Genomic DNA, 15,292 nt, shown 5'->3' on the forward strand with positions numbered 1-15,292 from the left:
GGAGTGTTACCTCACCTGATGTGGCTTAGTGATATAAGAAAGCTTCCCAGGCTAGTGTGACTAATCTCCTAAGGTCCCCACCTTTGGCCAGAGTTGGGTAGGAATAGAATGATCTCTCAATTTCAGCTGTCTCAGTTTCTCATTTTTCAAATCTTAAATTTGGTTCTCCACATTTCTGCAGCAATTTGCAATTTTTTTAAAAAAAAATCCTTATGAAAATTCTCCATTTTCATGCAAATTTCTCCTGATAAATACATTCTTGTATGTAGTTTTGACTAGTGTACATATTTTTTCAAGCAATTTCTCCCAATATAATGCATTTTTGTAACTTATTTTCACCAATACATATTCATTTTGTTCACACTTCGACCTAATATATGCATTTTTGTAAACATTGCTTGACTGGAGAACTTCATAGCAAAATTCAGATAAGTGTGAATTTCAAAGGATGGCTGTGTTTCAGTTCTCATATTGTTTTGGAAAGTGTGAATTTAATAAATTCAGCTTTAAATGTGAACTGAATCGAACTTCTCCCCCATCCCTAGAGTCTGGTGATGTTGTACAGGTACAGACTGAATTCCTATGTAATATCCGTTAGATCAGACACTCAAGAGACCCACAGGAGACTTGGATTCTGACACAAAAGGTCTCAAACTGTCTTACAGGGAGCAAAACTGATGCTATCCTTCAGGTGGGACTGCTAGTATTTAAATTGCTGTGAAAGCTCTTTAAGTATTACACAGTGCTTCTGTTTCCTGACTCCTAACTGGGCAAAAAGGAGGAACCTGGGAACAACAGGCCAGTCAGCATGACATCGATCTGTGGGGAAATTCTGGAGCAGATTGTAAAGCTGTCAGTCTGTAAGCAACTTGAAAACAATACAGTGATTACGAAAAGCCAACTTAGATTTATCAAGAACAAATCCTGCCAGACGAATCTTATCTCATTTTTTGATTGGGTAACCTCCCTGGTAGACTGTGGGAATGCGGGAAGACCAGAACTGGATGCAGTATTCAAGATGAGGCCTAACCAGTGCGGAATAGAGGGCAACTAATACTTCACGTGATTTGGAAACTATACTTCTGTTAATGCAGCCTAATATAGCATTTGCCTTTTGTGCAGCCACATCACACTGTTGGCTCATATTCAGCTTGTGATCAACGGCAATTCCAAGATCCTTCTCACATTTTGTATTGCTGAGCCAAGTATCCCCCATCTTATAACTGTGCATTTGGTTTCTTTTTCCTAAGTGTAGAACTTTGCATTTATCCCTGTTGAATTTCCTTCTGTTGTTTTCAGCCCAATGCTCCAACCTATCAAGGTCCCTTTGAATTTTGTTTCTGTCTTCCATGGTATTAGCTGTGCCCCCCAATTTTGTATCATCTACAAATTTGATAAGCATGCTCTGTACCTCCTCATCCAAGTCGTTAATAAAAATGTTGAAGAGCACTGGGTCCAGGACCGAGCCCTATGGTACCCTACTCGTTACTTCCACCCAGTTTGAGAAGGAACCATTGATAAGCACTCTTTGAGTACGATTCTGTAGCCAACTCTGGATCCACCTGATAGTTGTTCCATCCAGCCCACATTTAGCTAGCTTGCTAATCAGAATATCATGGGGCACTTTGTCAAAAGCTTTGCTGAAGTCGAGATATATTATGTCCACAGCATTCCCACAGTCTACCAGGGAGGTTACCCGGTCAAAAAATGAAATAAGATTAGTTTGGCAGGATTTGTTCTTCATAAATCCATTTTGGCTCCTAGTAGTCGCTGCATTGTTTTCAAGGTGCTTACAGATTGACTGCTTTATAATCTGCTCCAGAGTTTTTTGAGGGATTGATGTTAGGCTGACTGGTCCCTAGTTCCTCCTTTTTGCCCTTTTTGAAGATAGGGACAACATTAGCTCTCCTCCAGTCATCCAGTACTTCACCAGTTCTCCATGATTTCGCAAAGATAATAGACAGCGGTTCTGAGAGTTCTTCAGCCAGTTCCTTCAATACTCTAGGATGCAGTTTATTGGGCCCTGCCAATTTGAACTCACTGAAAGTGATTAGGTATTCCTTGACCATTTGTCTATCAATCTCAAGCTCCAGTCCTGCCCCTTCCACTTCATGTTTCCCAGGAGGGTCATAGACCCTTTTTTGGGAGAAGACTGAGCCAAAGTAGGAATGAGCACTTCTGCCTTTTCTTTGTCATCTGTTATCATTTTGCCATCCTCCTTGAGTAGCTGTGCCACAGTTTCTTTTCTCTGTCTTTTACTATGGACGTACCTGAAAAAAGCTTTTTGTTGCTTTTAGCTAGCCTCAGCTTATTCTCAGCTTTAGCCTTCCTGACACCATCCCTGCAATTCCGTGATACCTGCCTGTACTCTTCCTTTGTGGCCTGGCCTTCTTTCCACTTCCTGTGTGTGTCCTCTTTTGTTTTCAGGCCCTCTCTAAGCTTCTGTGAAGCTTAAGGATTCCTTATCTTGAAACCAGGCTTGGACTGGAGAGTCATCAAAGAGAGGGCACCTTCAAATAGTAGATTGTCCTTTGCCAGCCCTTCAAACTAAAGGACTGTAAAGCAGAGCATGTGGCCATCCTTCATGCATATCAGAGCTGGTGACAAATTTTAATAGGTTTTACTATTATAGGGATATCTAAATAGTATTTAGAAAAGTATTCTCCTTTTTTGTGATTCCCCCGAGGAACAACTGTGCCTTGAAAACACAAAGCATCCTTTAATAAATCCTTTGTTGCCCAGGCTCTCACTGACCCATAAGATCGGAGTCTGTTTTTCTTTCTATGAATTCCCTGGATTTTTTATATGCTTTTATACTACCGTTTTACTGTTTTTGTTATATTATTGTTTTAGTGATATTGTTTACTGCTTTTATGTTGTTTACTGCTTAAAGATATTAATCAGTACGTAAATGTTTTAACAAAAGAATAAATATTTTTTTCGATGTTTGTCTTCTTGCTGTATTTATTTACTACAGTAGCAGCCAGCAAGGCAGAGAGGTGATGGTGGGGCTGATTTCCCAAGTGGAGGTCATTGCTGGTAACCAAAAGGGAGAGGGGCAAGGCGGTGGGGAGGTCAGTGCGGTTGTGGGTGCAGTAGCAGAGGCATAAGATTGGTTCCACTGCTTTGCCCACACTGCACCAACCTCTCCACCACCTTGCCGCTCTCCTGTAGATTACCAGCAGTAATCTCTGTGCTGGGAAGCCAAGTGAGCAACACCCCCTGCTCTGCCCTGTCGGCTGCCACTGCTCCAGTAAGATACCTTATTCTTTTTTCAAGGGCTGCAGAATTTGGCATAGTACAGCTGATTCAGCATCTCCGCCCCTACATAGAAAAATCCTGGTACTGGGCTGAAAAAGGCTGTTCATAGATTAGTCAGTAGAGCAGTTAAACTGAATAGCTAATCTATATTAAGAATACACCTTTTTTAAAAAAAAACGTTTCATATTTTATGAAAAGTCTGACGATGAAATCTTTTAAAGGATGTGATCAACACTTCCAAGTAGTTTTTTGATAAAACTGTCAAATTGTGTCCTCTCTCTCAGACTGTTGTCTACAGATGTTGCTGTACCCAGCTGGACAGAACAGACCTCCTTCTTTAAGCAGGCTACCCCAGCATGGGGTCTCTGCAATATGTCCCACTGAAAGTATGAATGGGCCTTCTTTGCTGCATTGAGCATAATACACAAGAAAGAAGAAAAAAAAGGCAGCTATTCTTCCAAGCAAATGATTGACTGATTTTAAAGTCACTAAAAAGGAAAACCAAGAATGCTTGGTCCTTTTCCGTTTTTGGAGCTTTCATTTTCACAATGCTTACCATCATGTGTGCCAACACATAAAAAGATATTTTGTTTTGCAAATGAAGTTTGGAAAAGGAGCTGAACATCATAAAAAAAAAACATCATTGCAGCAAGCTCAATCAGAACTACATGCATAAACAACACTGTATCGTAAAATAAATACAGAGTCTTTGTACACATGCCAAAGAACCAAAAATGTTGTAGATGCAAACATTAGACAAGATTCATGAGAAAACTGACAATTTCCTGTTTGGAAAAAGAGGAATATATCATAATTCTTTGGAATATTCATTAATAGAGAACTGTAAGTAAAGTGTCTATAAAAGAAACAGATTTATATTGCCATTTTATTCTAAATGTTATGCTGTATTACAATAAGTTTCAAAGCTGTTCAGTACCAGTTTAATTCTGGTCTTTAATTCGTTTCAGATTAAACAAAGGCTGCAATCCACTGCACACATATTCGGGAGACAGCTCTGTTACACATAGTGGGACATGTCTGAGGAAACATGCACAGGATTAAGTTGAAAGTAAGGTCTAGGAAGCAACATTTTGGAAAACTGCAAATATGAACTAATGTGATATGAAAGTATGGCCTAGCTATTTTATTGTATTGAAAAAGTGAAACTCTGCACCTCTACACTTTTTTTTTTTTTAGCAACAAAGCAGCATGGTCTAAGAAGACTTGTATTGTGGAATCATCCTATTACATAGGTCCCCCACTGATCAACAAGGGAGGTGCACTCTGTGCATGTCCGTGCCCTTTATTTCTGAGGCTCATCATTCCTAATTAACTGTTTCACACTTTATATGTAATTAGATGGCCTGTGTGCCTGCTCAGTCTGCTATCCAGGTGCTAATTGGTGACAGGCAGTTCAAGGTCCCTGCTCTACGGCTTTGGTGCAAACGTCTGTCCCCCTTTAGGCAGGGGGAGCCACAACCATGCCCTTTCCTTTCTTGTCTCTCTCCCTCAACCAGCCTCGTCACCAGTCCCCCTGCTAATCTCCCTCGTCTGCTACTGTCAGTAGCAGTATAATCTCCATTCCTCACACCTCACAAACTGTTAAAATGTTGTCCGCGCAGCAACAGCAGCCAGTTCCCCCCCAAGTAATTTGACATGTTTGCCTAAGTTTAAACAAGCAGCAGCAGCGCAGGCAGCCTCCCAGCCACCATGCCCAGAATGCATTGCTCTGAGGAAGGACCCTTGACCCTTTTTCGAAACAGGGGAGGGGGAAGATAGGGGATGCTGCCACTCATGTGAGGCTTCAGCAGCCCAGTGAGGCAAATGTGTAGGGGGACCAATGTTTCACCCTCACTTGACCCTGGAGACATTTGTCCTAATTCACCTCAAAACTGGGCCAGTCCTGCTGCTTTCCCTTCTTATAGTTCTTTATCTTTTAGCTGGAGTTGGATTGGACAGACCTTCAAGTAAATGACTGTCCTCTTTGCCAGCCTTTCAAACAGAGAACTGTTTTCTTCTAAAGGAGGACACATGGGCACCCTACATTCATTTTGGCCACAGCACACAGGTCCTGTATGTGTAGAAGATGGAATTAATATGTAGAGGTCAGTGGCAGGGTCAGCAACCTCAATTCAGCATTTAATTTTCCTCAGTTGTCTGACCTTGGCTTAACTATTGGCTTGATGCATTAAAAGTAATAGACAAGTGGAGGTTGGTAGAAAATCTATCAAGCATAAAAGAACATTATTAGTCAGCTTGTTCATATTTAGACTTGTATTTCTACCAAAGACTTCCATGTGATATGTCTTGGTAGTATAAGCATCATAAGTGCCTATGTATTTTAGACTTCAGATTTTTTCCTAAAAAATTGTGTTTTATTCTGTTTTTAACTTTTTGGATTTTTATTTGGTCTTGTTGTATTCTGTAGTTTATTTGTTGGCTTTGAATTGTATTTTTATGTAGTGTGAATTTGTTTAAACTTTGGTACCCTGCTCTGGAATCTTTTGATGAAGGGTGGTTAAGACATAATTTGAACAATAAAGGTTGATTATATATTGATATTTCTTCACTTTATTTCATTTACATTCCTAAGAATGTGGGTTGGGGTCAATTACAAGTATAAGCCAGCAAGGGGTCAATGAACTCAGAAATGTGGGAAACCATGTGCTAGCTTTTCAGAATTTCTCTATCCCACTTCTGAACTTTTTTCGTTATATAAAGAGCTATAGAGGAAGCTTGAAGACATATTAAATGGGTTTTGGTCAGTGTATTTATCCTTGGTTCCTTGCACATGGCTACAGAATTCAATTTCCAGGTAACCCAAATACAGAATTCTCAGAAATGAAATGTTTTCTGTGAATCTCTGTGCAGAATATTTCTTTAAAGATATATACAGTCCAGAATGCAGCGGTCAGACTGCTGACGCGGACCAGAAGGTCCACTCATATAACACCTGTTCTGGCCCGTCTGCACTGGCTTCCTATTTGTTTCCGGGCTAGATTCAAAGTGCTGGTTTTGACCTATAAAGCCCTACACGGCATGGGACCGCAATTCCTGGTGGAACGCCTCTCCCAATATGAACCTACCCGGACACTGCGCTCAACATCTAAGGCCCTCCTCCGGGTGCCATCCCATCAAGAAGCTCGGAGGGTGATGACTAGAACCAGGACCTTTTCCGTGGTGGCCCCCGAACTGTGGAACAGCCTCCCCGATGAGGTGCGCCTGGCGTCGACGCTACTATCTTTTCGGCGCCAGGTGAAAACCTTTTTATACTCCCAGGCATTTTAAAGTGTGTTTTAATAGCATTTTCATTATTATTTTGTATTTTGGATGTTGTTTGGTTTCTTTATTATTTGTTTGTTTTCTTTTTGATTTATTGTATTTGTTGTATTTATACATTGCTTGTTTTTATCTTTTTGTACACCGCCCAGAGAGCCTTCGGGCTTAGGGCGGTATATAAATTTAAATTAAATAAATTAAATAAATAAATACAGCCCTGGTTATTGCTCTATAGCATTGTGCTTTTGAATTCCTCTATATGGCAAGAATAGGGTACTGGTGACCTGCGAGCTATATCCAGAACATGGTGACCCAAGATGAATCAAGATGTATAGAAAAAGGGTTTTCCTAAGATTTCTGTTACAAGGAAAAGAAAACATACTTTGAAGTTGGAAGAGGTACAGAAAGTCCACCTTGAATGTTCAACTATTCCTTGGATCTTATGCCCCAGCTATGCCTACCCTTAACATATATGAGCCATAATTGTGACATCTATTATGTTATTTGGCACCAACTTTATTGCAGAGTCAATGTATCTGTTTGGATATCAAATGCATATGTGGCCACTGGAACACTTCCTGGAAAACAGAATGATAGAGATCCTAGAAATTATCCATAAATCATTTTTTAAAATTCCTTACCCATAGACTATCATAAATCATACAATAGTGCAATAAAAAGTGTAAGACCATTCAAAATATAGTTAAAACAAAAGAATAGCATAATCACTGCAATATCTAATATAATCTTTTATCACTCATCACAAAAGCAAACAAACAGGATCCTACTAATTTATAATTTAACTCAACACTTTAACAACAAAGTTGACAGTCCCCTATTATCTGACCTTCTTCATTTACCTTAATTATTCTAAACTGTGCTGGCAGTCAGTCATATGAGTTCAGCCCATTTTCTTAATAGATAAAACTAAAAATAGCAATCTAGCTAGATCAAATATCCTGTCGGTCTGGTTTGTCAGTAAAAGATACCAGTATGTCTTCTCCCACCTAATCCATTTTGTTCTCCAACAACTTTGCTATAAACTTCTGTCTAGGGCAATGATACAGACTGCAATACTATAGGCCCCGGGGTTTCCACTGCTGGTTGTCCAGAGCAATACCTGTGCTTATTCAGCTGAATCCCTTTAAACCATCCTAATGAAACTGCTGAAGGGAAGCTATTCAACCTTGCCAAGGTGATTTCTCTTATTTGGTGGAAGGGAGCTCCTAACAGCCAGTTTTGGGTAAAAGCGAGATATTCTTCAGGACAGAAATTAGTCATCGCTATTCTGTTGTGAAAAATATATTTTCCTGTAGCAACACGCTATGCTTCTTGAATTTCTGTAAATTGATTTTAATCAATCAATCAAATCAGTTAATCATGTTTAGTATTCATTTGACAAGGATCTCCAAGCGGCTTACAGAAGAATTAAAATAACAATACAATGCAATAGAACAGAAATGTATGAAACAATTATATTGCAAACAGATAAAGCTCAAGCACTAAAACGAAAAGATCCAAAAGGTGAGAGCAAACGAAAAGGTCTTCCACCAAATGCCAAAATACAAACCTCCCAAAAAACTTTGGCCAGGAGGTTATCTTTGGAAAGCAAATTTCAAAATGGGGCATGGCAACCAAAAAAACAGAGTTTCTGGCAGTCACCACTGATAGTGGAAGAGGAGGGGGATCCCAGAGAAGGGCCTCTGAAGACAATCTCAACACAGGCAGGTTCATGTGCGAGGTGGTGATCCTTAAGGTATCAAGGCCTTTTAGAGTTTTAAATCTTTAAAGCTACACTTTTAAGTTCAGAAACAGACCACGGGACAAGTATTGTTGTTTCAGAATTGGCTAGATATGTTAAATTTGTCCAGTCCCAGTTAATTGTCACTCTAGCAGCTGTATTTTGAAATAATTGTAGTTTCCAAGAAGTCTTCAAAGGCAGTCCCGCATAGAATGCATTACAGTAATCTAAATGAGATGTTATTTTCTTGACCATGGATAACAGATTGTTGGTTACACTAAAGCCAACATTTCACCCAGCAGAACCATAGAAGACCAAATGCTTCATCTCACCTCCTCCACAACATTTGAAAAACATATCAGCTCTTTTTTTGTTTAAAATGTCATATTTAAAATGCATTTTAATTAATACACATTTTTCTGTTTTTAAAACACTTCATAGCGTAGATCTCTCTTCTGGACTTAAATAGCCCATGTACTGGAGGTCATTAAAAAGGAAATTACTTCAATTAAGTCTAACCCACCACAGGTTTAAAAGAAAGAACAAACTGTGAAACTTAAAAGGAAAAAAAGAGGGAAGGGGAACATTTTATAGATCCATGAGAAATATTTTAGTTACAATGAAAGAGAATGCTGATGGCTGCCAGACACCCAGAGTTGGTCTCCTGTGACTAATTCTTCTTAGCTAGTTTGTAAATTAATCTCTGTGTTCAGTTTTTCCCTCCCCCCTCCCCCCACTCACACCCTGGGTGCTAAACTAACAAAAGAAGTCTATACCAGAACTCTACAGGTAAAGGATGGAAATTAAAGCTATTACACACCCTCATTTGACCCTGTGGCACGCTTTTATCTTTAAAAAAATATTATTTTACAGGTCCTCCCCCCCCATTAAGATGTGTTTTTCATTTAGAGCCTCTAGACAATTACTTGGCTTTTCCTGAGACAACACATACTTTAAAATGTGACTTTCTGTTGTGATGCCTTTAATAGTTTCTATGAAGCAGCAACCTTTGGTCTCAGGGGATGTAAAAGAAATTCAACACTCTTTGTAGGAAAGTGGCAGCACTTTACAAAGCTCTGATGCATGCATCTTTTTCAGATAGGCATCCAAATTTTTGAGCTGCTTAAACTGATACATGTTTTCCAAAGAAAATATTGTACATGAGTACTGAGCATGAGGGCCATTCTCCCCCTCCTTCCCCTCTCTTTCAGACCTACATTGCAATTTGCTCGTGATAAACAGGTCATGGGAAGGCTCCAACACAAGCTCACACTGGAATTGTTTTGCCAATGAATGCAAGCCTTCCAAAAATTGTTTGTGGTTGGGAATGCCATAATTACTAAATCTTGGACCATGGTAGAGTCCTTAGTTACTATGAGCTGGCTTCCATACATTTTTAATAATTGGAACTTGTATATAAGATCCCCAGGTGTGGTTGTGCTGGACAATGTAGGAGAAGGTCTCTACCACCTTATCCTTGCAAAAAAAATGGGGGGTGTCATTATGACCCAGATCTGGAAAACTGTCACATACAAGCGGTGCGTGTGCCCACCATGAACTATGCAGATCAGCTAAAGAGGTGAGTTATTGCCCCCTCTCGGCTCATCAGATGATTGATATGATCACCACGGAAGGGGCAACTTACACTCCCATCAGGGCACTGGGCTTCACCCACCCCAGTGTGGTGTCTACCTTATTTTCCTCCTCCTCCTTTTTTTTTTTTTTTTTACTGTTGCTTCTACCAAATCACTGGGGTCCTGGAGGGCCACTGCTGCCATAAACAGTATGAAAACAATAATAAAAATCATCAGCAGATAACCCAAACAATATACTAAAACCAGCCTTGCTATCCCCTGCGAAACTCTAAACCTCTGCAAAATAAGGAGGGCATCATTAGTCTTCTGAAGGTGCTCATAGGTATTTCCTATACATGGTGCAAAAATAAGTAAGGATGTGTCATATTTCAGATGTGCAAAGCTCAACATTTAACATGGACAAAACAGTGCAAATGCTTGGCAGAAGGATGGATTCCTTCTCAAAGCAAATGGTCTAATGTGTCCAAGTTTCTCGTGATATTTTGTTTTCAGAAACCAGCTGCTACTTTGAGCTTTTGAGGCTGCAGCACGTGGATCTTCACAAAAGCAGATTCAGGCCCTGAAAGTTAAATCTGACATACGTTAATGTGAACATTTGGAAGTCATATTATTCATTCTGTGTTACAAAAGCAAAAACCTTGCTTTAACATTCTACAGAATCGTCAGTGTGGTGTTGAGAGTAAGAGTACCCTTCAGAGAGGGCAATGTCCAACATTACTCATACTCGGAGCAGACCTAGTGAAATCAATGGACTTCAGGGTATCTCTCCTGAGAATGACTAACCTTGGATATAACCCAGAAAATTTTTTCACAAGTGAGTGGGAACCCACAAAGAATGAAGAAGGAAGAAAGGGGAGGGAGACCCAGCTCTTTACTCTTCCTGCTTTTTCCTTCTCTTGCTTATCTAGCCCTTTTCCTTTCCCCTGGCCTGCAACCTTCAGGTGTTGTTGTTTTTGCAGGTTATATTTTTTACATTGGAGAACAATAAAAATGACACCCCATGTGGTACACCTACTCTGAAGTGGTACAGTTCATATTCTGTATGAGGATGCCATGGTGGCATGGCACTGCTCACCTGACCTCTCTCAGTCATGTTACTGTTGCTTACTGGGAATTAGAGGGGAGGCGCAAAGTGGCAGCAAGGTCGGCATAGTACAAATGCACCAGCAGAGCCAATCCAGTGGTTCCCATCGATGCATTTGCAACACACTGACCTTGCCCCTTCCCTTCCAGGTAAGCAACAGCAATGAGACCACCTGGAGGTAAGGTGAACCACATTGCCCCACAATGCCGTCCGCTACTGAATATGGCCTCATTGTATTATAGCATGGATCATGCAGGTTTTGTTCTCTGTAGAATTTTCTCAATTAGGTTATGTTCCCCGTTTATTACTGCTGTGGCACCCTAGCTTCCCTGGGCCCTGGACCCTGAGGGGAGACGAGGGGAAGGGAGAGCCAGCCAGAGTGTCTCTCTCTGTTCGACTATCTGACCTGGTAAACGTTTGCTGCCACCAGGTGAAAAAATTTTTTTTTCCCCAGGCTGCCTTTCACCAAACAGCCTTGTGTCTCCTCAAGAACACCTCTGGGTAGTGTGGGGTTTGGCTCTTAGGTGTAGGGTGGGTATACTAAGAGACCACAAGGTTTTATTGAATCAAGATTAAAAGTTTAGTAAAGGAAACACAAACAAGTTTGTTCTTGGGGAAAGGATTTTAACATAGGAATGGTTACCTGCACACAAAGCAATTCCTAAAGGAAGTACAGAAACTAACCAAGGAATAAATGCATTTGGCTACCCCTTAACTAGATGGTCCATAACAGCAAAAGACTTACAGAGAGTCTTATGTTAGGTCTCCTCTCCTTACACCCGCTAGCACTGCTGTGTGTCCCTTTGTTGAGATCCAACCTGATCTAAATGTCAATGCAAGTTGCTGGGAATTACCTTTCTCTTGCACAAACATTACACAGCTTCAAAGTAAAACAATTGTTTTGACATGGATTAGATGCACCAAGGTCCCCTAATTAATTTGTGACACCTACCAACTTGCTTACCAGACAGGAAACAAATTAACCTCTTAATTCCAAATTATTGTATTTAAAACAGCTCAGTTCCTTCACTATTACATTCCAACATGTAATCAGTGCACTTTGATGTGAACACAATGAAAGAAGCAGATAACTGAGATGGTGACAAGCATCACAGAGAAAGCCAAGTGATTCTCCAGACATGGCCAGGCTTACAGCAGGGAGGGTGCTCTATGAATAACATAACCTGCTGCACTGGTCCCTGCCTGTGACTGGCATTGTTTGGAAAACATTATGGATTGAAGTACCTTGAATACCAGTCTATAGAGAATCTCTGAAACAGCAAGCTTGGTTTGGGTAGATTAGTCATCTAGGTATGCTGTAGTACAGCCAATGAACTGTGTGTAAATAGCTCCCACACACTTGCCGTGCTTGGCTGCAGCCTGAGCCATGTTTTTATGTGTGTGTGTATGAAGCCCACTGTGCTTCCATCTTACCTTCTGCTCAGAGCTATCATTAAATTTTCCAAAAAGTAATAATCATACTTGCCACCTGCTTATCTAATGCTGAAAAGCTTTAGTTTTGCAACACAATTGGGGGATGGGGGAGAAAGAAAGGAAGTTGCTTCGGGAACATTTTTAGTTTTAACACTGCCAGTGTCAAGGTTTCATGGAGAGACGTCCACAATGTCTGAAGCCGTTAGGTTTAATATACCTTTCCTGACATTGTGAAAGTTAAGTGAGGACTGCAATGAATGAATAGAAATGCATAAGCTGGGGAGCCTAGAGATCAGTGAAGCAGCTTGCTGGGTGGATCACTGTTCCTTACTTGGAGGGGTGAGGAGGCGGGGAAGTAAGTGTGATGCAGACCCATCAGCAGGAGCACCAGAGTGGCTCCACTGGTGCATTTGCACCATGCCAACCTCCCTGCCGCATCACTCCTGCCGGTAAGCAAGAGCAACCCACTTGCTGGGAAGTTAGCACAGTAGTTCCATCCCACTCGTTGAGCCACTTCTGCTTCTTCCTGAAGTTGGTGAAAGGTTTATTGTTTAACCAGTTGGGTTACAAGACATCTTATTGCAAATTTCAAACCTTAGAATAAACCCTCACTTTCATTCGAGCCAAAATTATAACTAGTAGATTTAGAAGTCAAACCTTTGACAACGGGGGTAATTCAATTCTTCCAATAAAATCAAAGATTATTTTTGATTGATTGTTCACAGATGTTTTGATATTGTTTTAAGAACATCAACGTCAGAAGAGCCTGCTAGATCAGGCCCGTGGCCAATCTAGCCGAGTATCCTGCTCTCATAGTGGACAACAAGATGCCTATGGGAAGCAAGCAAGCAGGACCTGAGTGCAACAGGTTTGTAATGGCACGGATGGACTTTTTGGGAGAATAATGGAATGAGGGACTCAAAAGGGACCAAAACAATATCTTGTCCCTTGGCATACCACCCTATGTTTTTCAATAAAAATCATATGGAAGATGTTAAGTGCTGGTGTGCCAAGGGATTATATCATCTCCGTGATTTTTATCAGAATGGAATGCCCATTGGAGAAGATAAGTTAAAAAATCAACTGCAGGAAATCCCATTTCCATGGTTATGGGAACAATTTTTTTAAATAATCCAAAAATAAAAGAAGCTGCAACATGCAGATTTACCAGAAATTAATATTAGCATATTCAGAGGGTTCAAAGGGCCTGACATCGAATACATATAAAAACTTCGTTGATGACATAGGAGGAGATACATTAGAATTAAAATTGTGGTGGGAAAGGGAACTTGGAATTGAAATAGAAAGGGAAGAGTGGGTAACACAATAGAATAAGCCACCACACAGAACAATAGCAGCTAAACACAGAGAATTGTCTCTGAAAATCGTATATCAGGTGTCTGACCCTTCAAAAATACCACTGATGAATCCAGGAACATCTTCAATCTGCTGGAGGGGATGTCAAAGAACTGGTACGTATATACATATATGGTGGGACTGTCAAAAAAATTGCAGATTTTGGGCATCTGTGATTGAGGAGATTGAACAGATAACCCAACAAAAATTGCACTGACACCACAATTAGCAGTATTGAATTTATTTCTGAATGAAGACCTTGATATTAAAAATAAGAAGTTAAGTTTTTTGTTAGCAGAAGCAAGGACTACTATTTGCATGATCTTGGAAAGACCTTAAAGGAGCAAATATGGATTCTTGGTATAAAAAACAGTTTGGGATATGGCTCTAACCAAAAACCTAACAGATAATTTAAAGAGAGCAGCAGGACAAAGTAAAGAGACTAATTTCATTTCAGTATGGTATGATTTTATCAATTATATAAACCTATTAACTAATAGGCAAAAAAACCTTGCGGTTTAAGAATGTACCTATAGTCCACAGATATTTCTATCAAACTTTAAAAAGCAGGGAAATTGGGCAGCTATAGTGAATGCACCAGGGGAGCAGGACGCCTGACCTCCTCTCTGAGATATTGGATTGCCCTACAAATTGGTCAAAATGCAAACACAAATTTGGGTTGGTCTTTCACAGTCCAATCCACTTCCTGTGGAGCTTGGAAGAATTTGGTAGCATGTACCTCTGAGCATATGGTGAGTGGTGGCAACAAATAACAGAAACAAGACATGTGCTGTGCTGATCTTGTTTTAGCAGGGAAGAAGCAACATTATTAAGACAGTTGACGTAGTTCAGATAGTCATTTTAAATATGTCTGATTTCCTTTGCAATTTTAGTGAAGTTTCCTATAGGTGAGTGGTGGCAATACCTCCCATGTCCAAAGATGGAGAATTACATTTTTGTGTGTCTGTTGGTGTTCTTACTTTGCTTCATTCCTGTGTTACTATTGTTTCTACATAGAATCTGGTTCAGAAAATTTTATTTCTCTCATTATTCATCCTAGAAATCTGTGTCAAAAGTATTTTCATTAATTTCAAAGCCTTTTTATTGGTCAATGTCATATGATGGTGAAGACAGCTTTTTGCGTTTCAAATTGGAGGTTATGCTCTATTTCTATTTTGGGTGCATTAACAGTGGGATCTGAAACTGCAGTTTGATATAAAATCAGACTGATTACAATATGTTGCTACTTCAGGAATGACTCTAGCTGTTGGAAAAAAACAAACTTAGCCTGCTCAAGATGCATGTTTTCAGCCTGCTATGTTTAAACCACTTCATTTAAGGCAAGGTGGGCACAGTCAATTAAAAACATAGAGCACACCTAGAATTTTGCTAGAATATATTTCACCTCCCACTGTTTTATCTTGTGCAAACTGAGACACTCCTCATATCCACTGGAGACTATTCTGCAGAATAGTCAGTGCCATTATTCCACAGTTATTTTTGTTTTTAGCGTAAATTTTGCAAAGTGTACTTCACATATTC

The sequence above is a fragment of the Rhineura floridana genome, chromosome 9 (assembly GCF_030035675.1).
Source record: "Rhineura floridana isolate rRhiFlo1 chromosome 9, rRhiFlo1.hap2, whole genome shotgun sequence".
Taxonomy (NCBI): domain Eukaryota; kingdom Metazoa; phylum Chordata; class Lepidosauria; order Squamata; family Rhineuridae; genus Rhineura; species Rhineura floridana.